Source organism: Xenopus laevis, chromosome 1L (genome assembly GCF_017654675.1).
Source record: "Xenopus laevis strain J_2021 chromosome 1L, Xenopus_laevis_v10.1, whole genome shotgun sequence".
NCBI classification, from domain to species: Eukaryota; Metazoa; Chordata; class Amphibia; order Anura; family Pipidae; genus Xenopus; species Xenopus laevis.
In genome coordinates, this window is record NC_054371.1 from 23,180,715 (window position 1) to 23,196,261 (window position 15,547).

The 15,547-nt window shown below is 40.1% G+C and overlaps 1 long non-coding RNA gene across 1 annotated transcript; it reads left to right on the forward strand.

The window, feature by feature from the left end:
- The first annotated feature begins 14,016 nt into the window (after positions 1–14,016).
- Positions 14,017–15,547, forward strand: LOC108719556. The gene is made up of 3 exons (XR_005966040.1): positions 14,017–14,149; positions 14,241–14,299; positions 15,306–15,547. It is a non-coding gene; the product is annotated as an uncharacterized LOC108719556 (long non-coding RNA).

Genomic DNA, 15,547 nt, shown 5'->3' on the forward strand with positions numbered 1-15,547 from the left:
AATAAATAATCCCCTTAAAGTACAGGTATGGCACCTTTTAACCAGAAAGCACGGGACCTGGGGTTTTCCGGATAACAGATCTTTCTGTAATTTGAATCTCCATACTTTGTCTACTAAAAAATAATTTAAACATTAATTAAACCCAATAGTTTTGCTTCCAATAAGGATTAATTATATAGAATCAAGTACAAGGTATGGGACGCAGCCTTTCCGCAATTCGGAGCATTCTGGATTATTTGGTTTCTAAAGAACATATTGGGGCAAAATAATAAGTAATAAAATAACAAATGTGAAAAAAGGGGGTTATTTAGGAATGAAATGCAATGTGCAATTTTGTTTTTTTTTTAACCCATAATGCTATGCCCCCCAACATAATTCCAGCATAATTACGTCCACTCTCTGAGTTGCGTTGACTTCTACTGACCAATGCATCAAAACAGATTTTTTTTTTTAACAAATGTGGCGCAAGTTTTATCTGGCATTTCCAGAGTGGGGTTGTGTCACAATTCTATGGGGCATGGCTTCAAGCTGCTGTAATGTCCGATTTACTAAGCCAATGTCTGGTGTGTCTACTGATGCAACCTGGGGAACCTAGAGTGACAGACACCTCCAGGGTGGGGGTAGAATTCAAAAGGCTTTACAAGGCAGAAACCCCCAATGCCTCCTGTGGCTCAGCCAAGCAGAGCACAAACCTATTAGTATAAGGTCAGGTTCTAAGCCTGACAACCTGCATTCAATTGAACTTCTAAAGGTGGCCATACACAGGCAACATTGCCAAACGACCGGATCTCACCCCGATATGCCCACAATGATCGGATCATAATGCCAGCAATACAGGTGGTCGGATTGCGGGACTGCATCAACAAACAGATGAGGCCGCGATCCAACGGGATTTTTTACCCTGCCTGATCGACATCTGGCTGACTTTAAGCCAGATATCGATCGGGGAAGCCCGTCGGATGGCCGTACACACGGGCCAATAAACTGACTTAATCTACCCAAATCTTACCATGTGTCTCTACCCTAAATGACACCAAAAAAAGCTCCAGACAGGTTCCTCTAACTCATGTCACCAGGGGTGATCCTGCCCATTTTGACGCCTGAGGCAGCCTCAGTTTTGCTGTCTGTAGTGTTATGGTAGCCGAGGATAAGTAGAATATAACAGTCAGGCCCGGATTTGTGGGAAGGCCACCTAGGCCCGGGCCTAGGGTGGCAGGATTTTAGGGGGGCGGCATGCTGGCCAACCACACCCACATTGGTTCAAAAACACTGGGGATGCGCAGGAGATACAATCTCCATGAAAATTTGCATGAATAAAGGGTAGGGGACAGGGGGGACAAACGGCAGTGGGCCTAGGGGCGCCCGCTATGTAAATCCGGCCCTGATAACAGTGCTTTATTAGCAGGTTCATGCAGCCATTATACATCAGCAGTAGCTTCAACTCTATCACCTTAAGGAGCATAGAAAGCACTATGCATTCACAGCACAACCCATGTCCTCAGTGACATCTACAGGCCATTTGCACAAACACCACCCCGCCCTCCCCCATCTCCCCACGGCAGTCACCTTCAGTGCCGGATGGGGGTCGGGGGGTCCACGTTGTAGTGCAGAGAGCGCAATTGCAAATTGCTGCCCCTGGCAACCAGGGGGGCGCTGCCGCCTGAGGCGAGAGCCCCTGCATGTCACTAGTAATAGAGGCTGGAAGAATCAATTCTAAGGACAAAGAGGCATTTCCTCTTTCCCAAACCACTTCTATAGGTCCCAAAGCTTACGAATTGTGTAGAAGCTTTCCAAGGGGATTTCTTGGAATTGAATGCAATTTAATGGCAAAACTATCCAGCCAGAATTTTTTATTTGGTCTGTGCCAGTTTGCCTCTAGCTCACCTTAGGAAACAGAGCAGAAATTAATAATTACTGTAAATACAGAATGTCAGTACTTTGTATCAATGGGTAAATGGAGGGGCCACATACCACACAGGAAGGGAGGGGGTGAAAATACATTTTTACTTGGTGACCTGGGGCTGTAAAGTTACACCTGTGTACAATCTGATGGTATCATCGGAGCTTCAGTCAAAGCCGGCCTGTATTTGGTCAATTTTATTCTTATACTTCAGCTTTTGTTGTATAGGTGTCTAAGCAGTGTGTAGGTAGATATACACTTTAAAGGAGAACTAAACCCTAAAAATGAATATAGCTAAAAATACCATATTTTGTTTAATGATCTTATTGCACCAGCCTAAAGTTTCAGCTTCTCAATAGCAGCAATGATCCAGGACTTCAAACTTGTCACAGGGGGTCACCATCTTGGAAAGTGTCTGACACTCACATGCTCAGTGAGCTCTGATTGGCTGTTGAGAAGCTAAGCTTAGGGGTCGTCACTAATTATCCAGCAGAAAATTAGGTTGGTCTGTAATATAAGCTGATGCTACAGGGCTGATTATTAAATTCTGGTGCTAATTGCACTGGTTTCTGTGCTGCCATGTAGTAATTATCTGTATTAATGACTAATCAGCCTTATATTGTGACATTTCTATTCTATGTGTACTGTATATTGTGAGTGGCTCCCTAAGCTCAGTGACAGCTGACAGAACATGTGCAGTGAATCAACAGAAATGAAGATGGGGAGCTACTGGGGCATCTTTGGAGACACAGATCTTTACTGCTAAAGGGCTGTGGTTGCCTTGGGCTGGTACAGAAGCACAAAACATAATGTACAACTTTTCTAGCTAATTCTTTAGTTAGGCTTTAGTTCTCCTTTAAATGCCAAGCCATGGGACAGTAGGGACGTTATAAGGCTATCCATGCCGTTTGAGTAAGACATCAAGCCAAATGGTTAGATGTGGTTATAAATAGGCCATTTACAAAAAAATGCAACCAACCTGCACTGAGTTTTGAGGAATCCCCTGCTCAGAATGTTACTCCTAAATGTGGACAATCATTGGCATAACTAAAGAGGAGCTGTGGCAGCAATATCATAGCAGAACCTGCACAGGATTTTATCTGAATGTTATGGGTACTAGCCATATCCTTACAGTTTGCTAGTGCTGAGTATGGTCATCACCTGGTGGTATTTTACTGTCTTGGCAGCTAAACATTATACTTTTTTTTTTAACAATTCTTTTATTGAAACAATTGTACATGCAACCAACATCACTGTTACAAACACAATTTTTGTACCGTTTTATACACGTACCATGCAAGCATTTTGTTACAAAATAAAACATAAACTAAAAAACAATTACACGGTGTCATTGTCATTCTATAAATTCTTGCATTATTCCTGCATTTGATCGTGATTTCTTTGCCATAGCTTTAGAATTAGACCCATGCAGTTCTATCACAGCACATCAAGTTAACCATAAGTGTAACTGTAACAAGTATCGAAAACTGCCATTGTTTCCCGTCATGACTCAATTTAAACACACAGTACTAATCCCATCCCGACTTTGTCCCGCATACCTTTGTCTCCCAACCATAGTAAGAGCAGACTGTGTAAGAGGTAGTGAACCAATAATTAGGCCTATGACATTCCCACATCCCATCCATATAAAACGCACAAACAATGGATAACAGGAGCACAATGTGTGCTGTTAATGAGTCAAGGTGGATCCAGATCAGGGTCTTCTTCAATCCACAAGCCCCATATCTTAGCAAATTTCTCAGGACAACCCCTTTTCATATACGTAAGTTTGTACAACGGTAAGGATTTTTCTATGATCCGTACCCATTCATGAACAGTAGGCCCTCCGCTAGATTTCCAGTTGATTGCAATCACTTTTTTAGCATACATACAGAGTATGGACAGTAATGTGCGATGAGCCCTCCTCGGAGAGACGTCCTCTACCTGACTTAGTAAAATTATTCTAGGTTCTAGTGGCACGAAGAGGTCAGTCTTATCTGCAATGAGTTGCACAATCGCCCGCCAATATATCTTTATCACTGGACAATCCCACACCATATGAAAAAAGTCCGCTGGAGAGTGATGACATCTGGGGCACTCTGAACTAATAGCTGGGTCTATTTTATGCAATCGCTGTGGGGTAAAGTATACTCTATGCAAGTAGTTAATTTGTGTCATCCTATCTTTACTGCTAATCAAACCCTCAAAGATGGAGGTTAGTGAATCTTCCCAGTTTTCTTGCGTGATCTCGGGAATGTCATGCTGCCACTTTGCTCGTAATTTATGTAAAGGGGTACCCCTCGTATTCTGCATCAGAGCATAAAAGTGCGATAGCGGCTTGCGTAACTCCTGATTATGTATCCCTAACTCTAGGCCGTTTGGAGCGATGTCCACAACTGCATTCTTAAATTGGGTTACAAGTGCGTGTCTCAGTTGCAGATATCTGAAAAACATAGTATTCGGTAAAGAATAAGTGTCTTTCAGAGCTTGAAAACTGACAGGTTTACCTTCTGTTATGACATTGGACAAGTATTTTATATTATACCTTGCCCAGAGCTGGGGATCTGGGAGTAGCTCCAGCTGCTTCAGATAAGGGTTACACCATAGTGGGGTAAAACCGGAGCACTGGTGTTGCAGCTTCGGATAATATTGGAGAGCCAACTGCCAGGCCTTTAATGTCTCTTTCATCAGAAGAGATACTGCAATATTGTATGTGGTACCCCGGTATGGTAGATTTCTCAATCCTTCAAAAGACCCTGCCAGTTTAGCTTCAAGTATCACAGATGCATTCGTATCATCGGAATTGGCCCAGTTCCTGACAACCACCATCTGTGTTGCCAGATAATAAAGGAACAGGTTGGGGGCTGCCAACCCTCCCTGATGAGAGGGGAGCTGTAAAGTGGTGAGAGCTAATCTGGGAGTAGTGTTATTCCAGTACAGTGTAAGTGTGAGACTTTTGAGTGTGGAGAAGATTGCTCGTGGAATCAACATGGGGGACTGCCTAAATATATAAGTTAATTTCGGTAGTATCACCATTTTAAATAGATTTATTCTACCAAATAGAGATAGGGGTAGACTCGCCCAAGCATTTCTTTTCTGTTCCATATACTTAATTTGAGGCAGAATGTTAAGTTCTGTATATTTGGTTAAATCAGCGTGGATCCAAATCCCTAGATACTTGAAGGTGGACACCCAGTTAAGACCAAGAGTCTTTTGGGGGGTATGCGGTGGGAGAGCATCAATGGGAAAGAGGACGGACTTGGACCAGTTGATCTTAAGTCCAGAATAGTTAGTGTGATCGTTTATAATATTTAGAGCGTGAGCTAGTGCCAGATGGGGGTTGGGTAAATATAATAATGTGTCATCAGCATACATTGAAATCATTTCCGTCAGTTCCCCAATCTTAAGCCCTTCAATTTCATGGGAGGCCCTAATGCGGCAGGCCATAGGTTCCATGGCTAGTGCAAACAATAAAGGAGAAAGAGGGCAACCCTGCCTGGTGCCCCTAAGGATAGGAAATGAAGCAGACAGTTTGGTGTTAGTACGAATTTTGGCTACAGGCCGCCGGTATAGTGCCCTTATCCAGTTAATGTACAATGGGGGTATACCTACTCTGCTCAGTGTGGCCCATAAATAATCCCATTCTACTGAGTCAAAAGCCTTTTCGTTATCCAAAGAGGCAATCAACCTGCTACCTGAATTATCATGTGAAATGGAAATGTTGGTGAACAGTCTCCTGATGTTTATGTCCGTGGATCGCCCAGGCATAAAACCCGTCTGATCTGGGGAAATTAAGTTAGAGAGTAAGGGCGCTAAGCGCGTTGCCAATACTTTCGCTAAAATTTTTGCGTCCGCATTAATGAGTGCAATGGGTCTGTATGAGGTACATTCCAGCGGGTCTTTGCCTGGTTTTAACAATAAAATTATTAAAGACTCTCTCATCGAGGTTGGCAACGGAGACCCAATTTGTACCCCATTATATAGTTCCGTCAGGAGTGGTGCAAGTAGCTTAACATGTTGTTTATACCACTCCATTGGCAACCCATCAGTTCCTGGAGTTTTCCCGGCTGGGAATGAGGCAATAGCAGTTTCAACCTCCACTAGCGTGATACCATCAGCCAGCCCCATAGCTAGTTGTGTCTCCAGAGTTGGCATAGCAATGGATTCCAGATAGTCACGTATGTCATCAGCGGTGGTACATATTTTGGGGCTGTATAAGTCAGCATAAAAATCCATAAATCTTAGATTAATATCGTCTAATGAGGACACAACAGTACCATCCAGTAACCTGACAGCAGGGATTGCCATACTCGGCTAAACATTATACTTGATGCCATTTTTATTAATAGGGAAAAAGAGAAGGCCGTTATCCACAAAACATGGCAACTCCGGCGCTGAGTTCTACTTCGCTGCTGCAGCAGTGAGGAGAGACAGTGTCGGACTGGCCCACCCGGATACCAGGAAAACTCCCGCTGTGCCCAAGTGTCAGTGGATCCTCTTGTTTCTAATCATTTAGCCTATTTCATGGTCATTCCCTATTTCTTTATGGGGAAAAAATGTGTAATAATGGAAGACTAGAGTATAGTAAGTAGATATAAAAGACTAGGAGAATAAAGAGGTTGAATGAGGAGAGGAGGAGTAATAGTTTGGAAAGTGGGTCCACGGTGTAAGGTTTTCTGGTGGGTCCCTGGCATCCCAGTCTGACACTGAGGAGGGATGAGGATGGGGAGTATAGTCTGGGGAACACAGCAGCCATTGCACTGAGCTCTCATTTGTCCACAAACAATTAAAGTTTCTTTTTGTTGAATAAAAAACAAAGTGAGAGGAGAGTGTGGGGGCTGGTGGTGTGGCTTCATGTGTGAGAAGAAGGGCTGCTCATGGCTGCAGTGAGGTGGAACAGGGACACAGAGAGACATGAGGGGAATGAATAGAAGAGACAGACTCTTGTCCCCACAGGAATGTGCAGTCAGGAAAGAGACAGTGAGGGAAGGATTCTGGGAGCTAATGGCAAGGCCTGTAATGGCGGCAGTAACAAAGCCTCTGCCCTTATGTTTATGTACAGATATGATTTCTGGTTTCAGAAGGAGACCTGGCAATGTTGTGAAAGTTACACAAACCCCGTAAGTTACATATAAAATTACATTTAAATCCTTTAACTGCCAAGAACGTAAGTACATGTATAGGATCCGTCATCTGGAAACCCGTTATCCAGAAAGTTCTGAATTAAGGAAAGGCTGTCTCCCATAGACTCCATTTTATACAAATAATCGAAATCTTTAAAATATGGATGCACCGAATCCACTATTTTAGATTCGGCCGAACCCCCAAATCCTTTGCAAAAGATTCGACCGAATACCGAATCCGAAACCCTAATTTGCATATGCAAATTAGGGATGGGAAGGGGAAAACATTTTTTACTTCCTTGTTTTCTGACAAAAAGGCACGCAATTTCCCTCCCCGCCCCAATTTGCATATGCAAATTTGGATTCCGTTCAGCTGGGCAGAAGGATTCGGCCGAATCCAAATCCTGCTGATAAAGGCTGAATCCTGGATTTGGTGCATCCCTACTTTTTTAAAATGATTTCCTTTTTCTCTGTAATAATAAAACAGTATATCTCCAAACTGAGATATAATTAATCCTTATTGGAAGCAAAACCAATAACCAACCAATTGGGTTTATTTACCTGATTTTGTAGCAGACTTAAGGAATGAAGATCCAAATTACAGAAAGATCCGTTATCCGGAAAGCCCCAGGTCCCGAGCATTCTGGATAACAGGTCCCAAGCCTGTACTATGTTCTGGCAGGAAAATGCTCAAACTGCCAAGCACATAGTACCTAGGTATTTTGCAGTAAATTTGGATTCTGGGGAATGTGTACTTTCCGAAAATATATGGTTATCTGGGGTGAACCTACTTTTTTTCTACCTGCTACATAATGTGAAGATTACACTACCCCAATTATGGGTGGTGCGTGAGATAAGTAAATTCAAAATTGTACCATAAAAATCTATTTCTCGCACACGGTAATTTTACTTCAATTGCATTTGATTTTATTTTTGCTTATTTCTTATTCATACCTATTGTTTGAGATCTCCTAATTCATTAATTAACAACAATCACACTAAATGAATTCATGTATATTACACTAATCACAATAATAAATAGCATATTATATGGCACATTTAGATGTTTCTGTTGTGTGACCAGAGTACAATATTAAATATTAAATATTAATTCATGGTGTGTGGAAATTAATTATCACAATTCATGTATTATAAAATTAATGTGAAATCACAAATCATGTGATACAATCCAATTAATTACTATTAGAAAACATCTCATGGAGGTATATATTAGCCTGATCTATATCCACTGTGACCTTATATATTCCAGCTTAGAGCAGTGAAATACATAACGTCACAGTGGATATATATATATTTATATATATATTTATGTATTCCACTCATCATGAATTAATATTTGTGGTGAAAAAAAAATTCATCCAACAATTTCAACCTGCTAGTTGATCATTTGTGTTGCACGGGCAAAAATGTTAGTGCTGCACGCTTGTGTTCATGGGGCCTCCATATAAATAACTTGTATGGGGATGATTTTTAGCCAAAAGCCACAAGCAATCTTACATTTATCTTTTAAAAAATGTGTAAATGTAATATATGTGTGTTACACACTCCACATGCATTTTAACTGCACAAAAAGTGCTGTGTATAAGAAATAACTGTACAAGAACATGAGTGTAATATATACAAAGAGGAAATAAACTGACATTATAACATTATGAGCCATTGACTAATAAAGTGTTTTTGCAGGCAGTGAATCTGGAGGTGGAAGTCCTGTGGACATTGTGTGAGACATGGACAACATTGTGCTGGGGAGGATAAGCTTAGGCCAGGAATCCATGCTGTGTGGGACTAAGCTGCGCTGCACATGTAGACCGTTACCCATTGGTATGTTTCTTGGTGCACAAGTATCATGAGTAAACTGTACTGATCCTGACCAAAGCATCTGAGTGTTCCATTCTGAAGTTTTCCAGGCCTACCTACATGATGTGTAGACACTGTACCAGGCTGAGCTTGGGGAGAGGAGAAGGAAGACATCAAGCTACTCAGGCCTTCTGAGTGCAAAGGAGCTCATTGGCCAACACACACAGTAACATTGGGTGGGAGAGACCAGCAGAGGTCCCCATGCAGAGGTGGTGCAGAGCTGAAATACATCATTTTATATAAAATATTATAGTTCCATTAAAAGAGAAGGAAAGCCATGCTATACTTGGGGGTGCCAAAAGTTAGGCACCCCCAAGTGATTATATCTACTTACCTGACACACCAGGCTGGTGCTCCTATCACTGGCCCGGGGTTATACCAGCGAGCACCACGGAGCAATAGTCTTCCTGCTTCTTCTTTCTTCTCCCGGCTGCCTGTGTGCAGTAGAGTTCAGTAAAGCTGAATGTTAATGAAAAAGTCAGCTATTTTGTTCTACTGCGCATGCATCTGCCCCAGGAAATTTGAAGAAAGAAGAAGCAGGAAGACCATTTACTGCTATCCCTTGTACTTAAGCTAAATTGGTTTAAAGGAGAACAAAACCCTAAACGACTAAACATACTGAGGCTCATTTATAAACACTGGGCAAATTTGCACCTGGGCAGTTACCCATAGCAACCAATCAGATGATTGCTTTTAGTGTTCACCCTGCAGCTGACAGTAAAAAGCTAATCACTGATTGGTTGCTATGGGTTACTGCCCAGGCGCAAATTTGCCCAGTGTTTATAAATGAGCCCCGTTGTATTTTATATACTGAACTTCACAGGGCTAGGTGTTCAGCAACCCCATAGTTATATTTAGGCTTTCATAGTTATGTACAGGAGCTCACTAACTTGGATTTTGTTAGGTCATTTTATGCCAGTGGCACCGTAGCTCAGCTTAGGGGTCGTCATAAGTCATCAAGCAGAAAATTAGGTCTGTCATAGAAACTGATGCTACAGCCAACTTAATGTTATTGCAGGTAAACCAGCATGTCTATGGCCACCTTTATATGTAAATACAAGTAATGTCCTGTCAGCAGGAGAACTATGGCAGCTCCCACTTCTATTATAAATAGTGATGGGCGAAGTTCGCGAAACGGCGAAAAATTTGCGAAACTGCGCCGTTTTTCGACGCCGGCGCCCGTTTTTGACGCCGGCGTCCGTTTTTTCGAAAAAATAAATTTTGACGCCCGGGAATTTTTGCCGCAAATTTTCGCGGGCGTTTTGCAAATTTATTCGCTGGCGGCGAAACGCGCAAATTCGCCGCAAATTCGCGCCTGGCGAATAAATTCGGCCATCACTAATTATAAATATAAAGAGTTGGAATGTTTTGTGTGCATAGTAGCTGTACCTTTATTACTATAATGTCTAAGGGAAACACTATGGCAGCTCCAACCAACCTGTATTAATACAAATAAATAGCCAAGGGGTGTTTCACTCTTTGTAATAGAATTTATCAGAAAGCTGTTGGGCAAAGGCACAGAGTAATAAATAATTACACATGTATGGAAAATCATTTTTAGGTATAAAAAACAGGAAATTAGTTAAAAATGGAAGTTAAAAGCACAGATAAACTCCTGTATAAAGGCAGAAAAACACAGGGAATGAGGACTGATATGGTCGTGTTTAAACTGATGTGGCCCTCAAGCCTCCCTTATTTTCTGCTGATATCGTCCGTTTTGTATGTGTAACAGTCAGTATTTAATAAGAGAAAAACATTTGAGCTCATTAGAAGCATCAGGGTAATTTATATGATGTGCAGTTAAACAGCTGTTTGCAGCTTTGGGAAGCTGGACATCAAGTCACATGATGCGCCATTATGACATCACCAGCCACCGTGTGATGTGAGTAAATAAAACACACACATTAGGGGATGAGTTTTCCTGTAGCTTCAAACTGTATTTGTCTTGTTTCTTTCTTTTCTCTTTTTATTGAGCAACGTGAGCTTTGCACAGTAATAACTCTCCTTGCACAGTTTATTAAAAATTCAAATTGAATCCACAGTGAATTACATTCAGTTGCCTTACAGCAGTCCCACTGTGAGGTCATCAGTTAGCAAGTAAACACTATCAGAAAGTAGGTCAGTGTCATTGTGACATCACCAGCCACCCTGTGATGTCGGTTGAAAACATAATAGGAATCAGTTTTCCTGTGACTTCACATCGTGTTGCATCGCAGGAAAGCTTTCCCCTAGTTTTCCCCATTTTTTTCAGATTTTTACTCTTTTTACAAACTAGGTAAGTGAATAAATCTTACATTTTAATACATTTGAACATTTTTCAATAACGAGACCGAAGAAAAATATTTTTTTAAGCGTTAAAATGATTTTCCACTTAGACTCACTTTCCTGTTTGTTCGTTTGCTTTTTAGTATATTAAGATGAATCAAAAAACAACATCAATGGAAAAAGTCCAAGCTACGCTTGAGTATTCATTACATCTAGAGCAATTCCAGAATCCGATTTCTCTGCGAAGTGGGTAAGTGTGTCTTAAGGCTTTAAGGAGTCCCATTAGGTTACATTTCTGAGTTTAGATGAATCCAAATACTTCAATATGGCAGCTTCTAAGGCATTGCTCTTAGATACTTAGGGGCAGATTTATCAAGGGTCGAAGTAAATTCGAGGGAATTTTCAAAGTAAAAATACAAAATTCGAAGTGATTTTTTGGATACTTCGACCATCGAATGGGATACTAAGAGGCCCATTTACTTATTTCGAGTGAAGGAATAGAATAAAAAAAACTTCGTATTTTGAATGTTTTTTTGGCTACTTCGACCATCGAATTGGCTACTTCTACCTTCGACTACGACTTCGACTTTGAATCGAACGTTTCGAACTAAAAATCGTTCGACTATTCGACCATTCGATAGTAGAAGTACTGTCTCTTTAAAAAAAAACTTCGACCCCCTAGTTCGCCACCTAAAACCTACCGAAGTCGATGTTAGCCTATGGGGAAGGTCCCCATAGGCTTAGCAATCTTTTTTGGGTTGAAGAAAAATCGTTCGATCGATGGATTCGAACGATTTTTCGTTCGATCAAACTATTTGCGGTAAATCGATATTCGAAGTCGAAGGATTTCCATTCGGCAGTCGAATATCGAGGGTTTATTAACCCTCGATATTCGACCATAAGTAAATTTGCCCCTACGACTTCGAATTCGATTAGAAGTAAAATAGTTTGAATATTCGACCATTCGATAATCGAAGTACTGTCTCTTTAAAAAAAACTTTGACTTCGATACTTTGCCAAATAAAACCTGCCAAAGTGCTATGTTAGCCTATGAGGACCTTCAAGAGTAGCCTTCTAAGTTTTTGGAAGTCGAAGAAAAATCGTTCAATCAAACTATTTTAATTCGACCGCAAATGGCCAAATTAGATGAAAAAAAAACTTTGACTTCTATATTCCAAGTCGAAGTAATTCAATTCGATGGTCGAATTTCGAAGTATTTTCAACTTCGAAATTCGACCCTTGATAAATCTGCCCCATAGACTATCCTTTGATATATAGAAGCATTCAGGCAAATCAATGTCCAGCGATGGATGAATTTGTCCCATTTAACTGAAAAATTTGTGAATTTACCACGGAATTTGCGAAATAGCAAAAAGTTGCGAAACGCATTGAAGTCAATTGGCGTCAAAATTATTTTGATCCGCATCAATTTTGACGCCCGCGACAACTTTTATACACCCGCCTATTGTGTCCAAATGTATTAAAGTCAATAGGCGGCCAAATAATTTAGACGCGCCATCATTTTTATTCGCACGACTATTCTGACGCGCACCCATGTTTTTTGACACTGCGAATTGCACCTGGTGAATTTATTCGCCCATCACTAGTCCCCTTTAACAGAACGTATTTATGAGGCTCAGAGGGAGTTGCATTTTAATGTCACATTTTAAATATTGATATTGAAAACTTTGTTTTTGTTTGTAGATGTTGGCAGATTAAGACATCCTTTGAGGTTCTGACGATCATCCCTCACACAATTGAAGCAAGGATTTTTCATACTAAAGGTACTTGTTACTTATTCCCTCGTTACCTAGTTCTGCATATGGAGTTTACAGGTCCCGTTCAATGGATTCAGGTGCTTCATACGGAAAGATTTATGTTCCTCTTTCCAGGCACTGATTCTGATCAACATTTAGACCCAGTTTTCCTAAAACAATGACTATCCCGAGTGTTGTTTTCACAAATATTATGCTTTGGGGAAGATTTATTAAGGGGCACATTCACCAAGCTCGGGTGAATGAATAGAGGAACAAAAGTTTTTTGTGCTCCTCGACTATCGAATTGGCGTAAATTCGTCTGAGTAGAATGATTCGAATAGATCGAGCGCAAAAATGCTACGAATATTCGTCCATTCGATAGTCGAAGTACTGTCTCTTTTAAAAATCTTTTGACTGCCTAATTCACCAGATTAAACCTACCGAATTGCTTTAAAAGCCTATGGGAAAGTCCCATTGACTTGTTTTCTAAGTTTTTGATCGAATAAAAAGGCATTTGATCGAATGAAAATCCTTCGATCAAATATTCGATCGTGCGACTATTCGCCGGGCGAATATTCGCCAGCGCGTAAGTTCTATTCCCCAGTTGAATTTCGAAGGATTTAACCCCTCGAATTTCGACCCTTGATACATCTGCCCCCAAGGGTCGAATTGAAAATGTAAGTTTTTCTATGGTCAAACTATAAAATTCGACTAGGGAATTATCCAAACTCGATTTGAGTTTTTTAAAGAAATTCAGATTCGATTTTTGATATTTATCACCCAGTGATCAATTTGGAGTTGTTTGTAGCCTTCCTGACATTTTTTTTCGGAGAATTGAGTTTGGTCGAATTTGATTCGAGTTTTTCAGTCTGTAAAATTCATCTGAGTTTTACATATTCAATTCTAATAATAACTAGTCGAATACTTAAATTTTGAGTCAAATCAAATTTAAGTAAGTTAAAAAAAACACATGAATTTGAAATTCAACCCTTGATAAATGTGCCTCTATGCGTTTTTATTGTTGACATAGTCTTCGTTCACACTGTTGTGTAATTGTTTGGTAAATTGTACAAAACTGTTCTGTTTTAGATGATCTGGCATATCCGGCTACAGTCGACGGCAGTGTCCTCTCCAGCAGTGAGTTTAAAATATTTACGACCAAACACGCTGTTACAATTGACGACGTTGTGATCTACAGAGTTAATATCCTCCTGGATGAGAGTAAAGTAAGTGATAAAAAGTCTTTTAGATCAGGTTTGTGTTTCTGGGTTCCCTATACCGTATCTTACGTTTCTTTTATTTTCTCTGCAATGACAGATTGAAGAGACTCTGAATTCCCTGGAGAGCAAGATGAAATTTGACATATACTATGCAGAGTAAGTAACTCCTTTCTTTCCCATCGCTCTAATGTTTTTGCTTTAGACTTACATATAGAAATAGATTTTCTACCTGAGCCATTAAAGGGGTGTTCACCTTTAAGTTAACTTTTAGTTTGTTATAGAATGGCTAATTCTAAGCAACTTTTTAATTAGTCTTTATTATTTATTTTTAATAGTTTTTTTAATCATTTGCCCTTTTCTTCTGATAATTTCCAGCTTTCAAATGGGAGGTCACTGATCCCATCTAAAAAAACAAATGCTCTGTAAGGGTTCAAATCAGCCCCGGACTGGCAATCTGTGGGTTCTGGCAAATGCCAGAGGGGCTGCTATAAAGTGCCATAAAACTATTTAGTGGGCTGGTGGGGGCTATTTGGGCCTCTATGTGGGCTTATTGGGCCTCTGTGTACCTGAAATGCCAGGGCCTATTTTAATTCTCAGTCCGTACCTGGTTCAAATGTATTGTTTTACTATTTTTTATCACTGGTCTTTCTATTCAGGCCTCTCCTATTCATATTTCTTATTCAAATGCATGGTTGCTAGGGGAATTTGGACCCTAGCAACCAAATTGCTGAAATTGTATACTGAAGAGCTGCTGAATAAAAAGCAAATAACTCAAAAACCACAAATAATAAAAAATTAAATCCAATTATAAATTGTTTCAGAATATCACTCTCTAAATCATGCTAAAAGTTTATTTAATTGGTATGAATGATTTTTTTGTCCTGACACAAGGACAACAGAGAACAGATTATATAGTTACATAATTAATTTAGTTAAAAAAAATACAATAGTTCCTAAATTGAACCCTATTTAGTGATCCTCAGGGCATATATGTATATTCATACACACGTATATAGATCTATCAATAGACTTGGTTAAGTGGCAATACTGTTCCATAAATTAGGATATAATTCATTGTAATACAAGAAAGCTAACAAGACTGATGGGTTAGTGAAATCTGATTTGTGTTTAATACATCGATCTTCTGATTTTATCTGAACAGATTAAACGAACGTAAGAATTTGACACCAATCTGCAGCGAGGACATGACACTGCACTTTAACCTGCATCGAGGGATTCATGGCCACATGAATATAGTATTTAAGACACTTTCAAAGCTCTCCGTCAATGTTCATGGCCTGTTGGTTGTATTACAACCCCCACTGAAGAAGTAAGTACACGGATTGTTATTGTCAGATATAGATGATGACATTTTTTACTATTCGATTAAGAAATCATATCAAA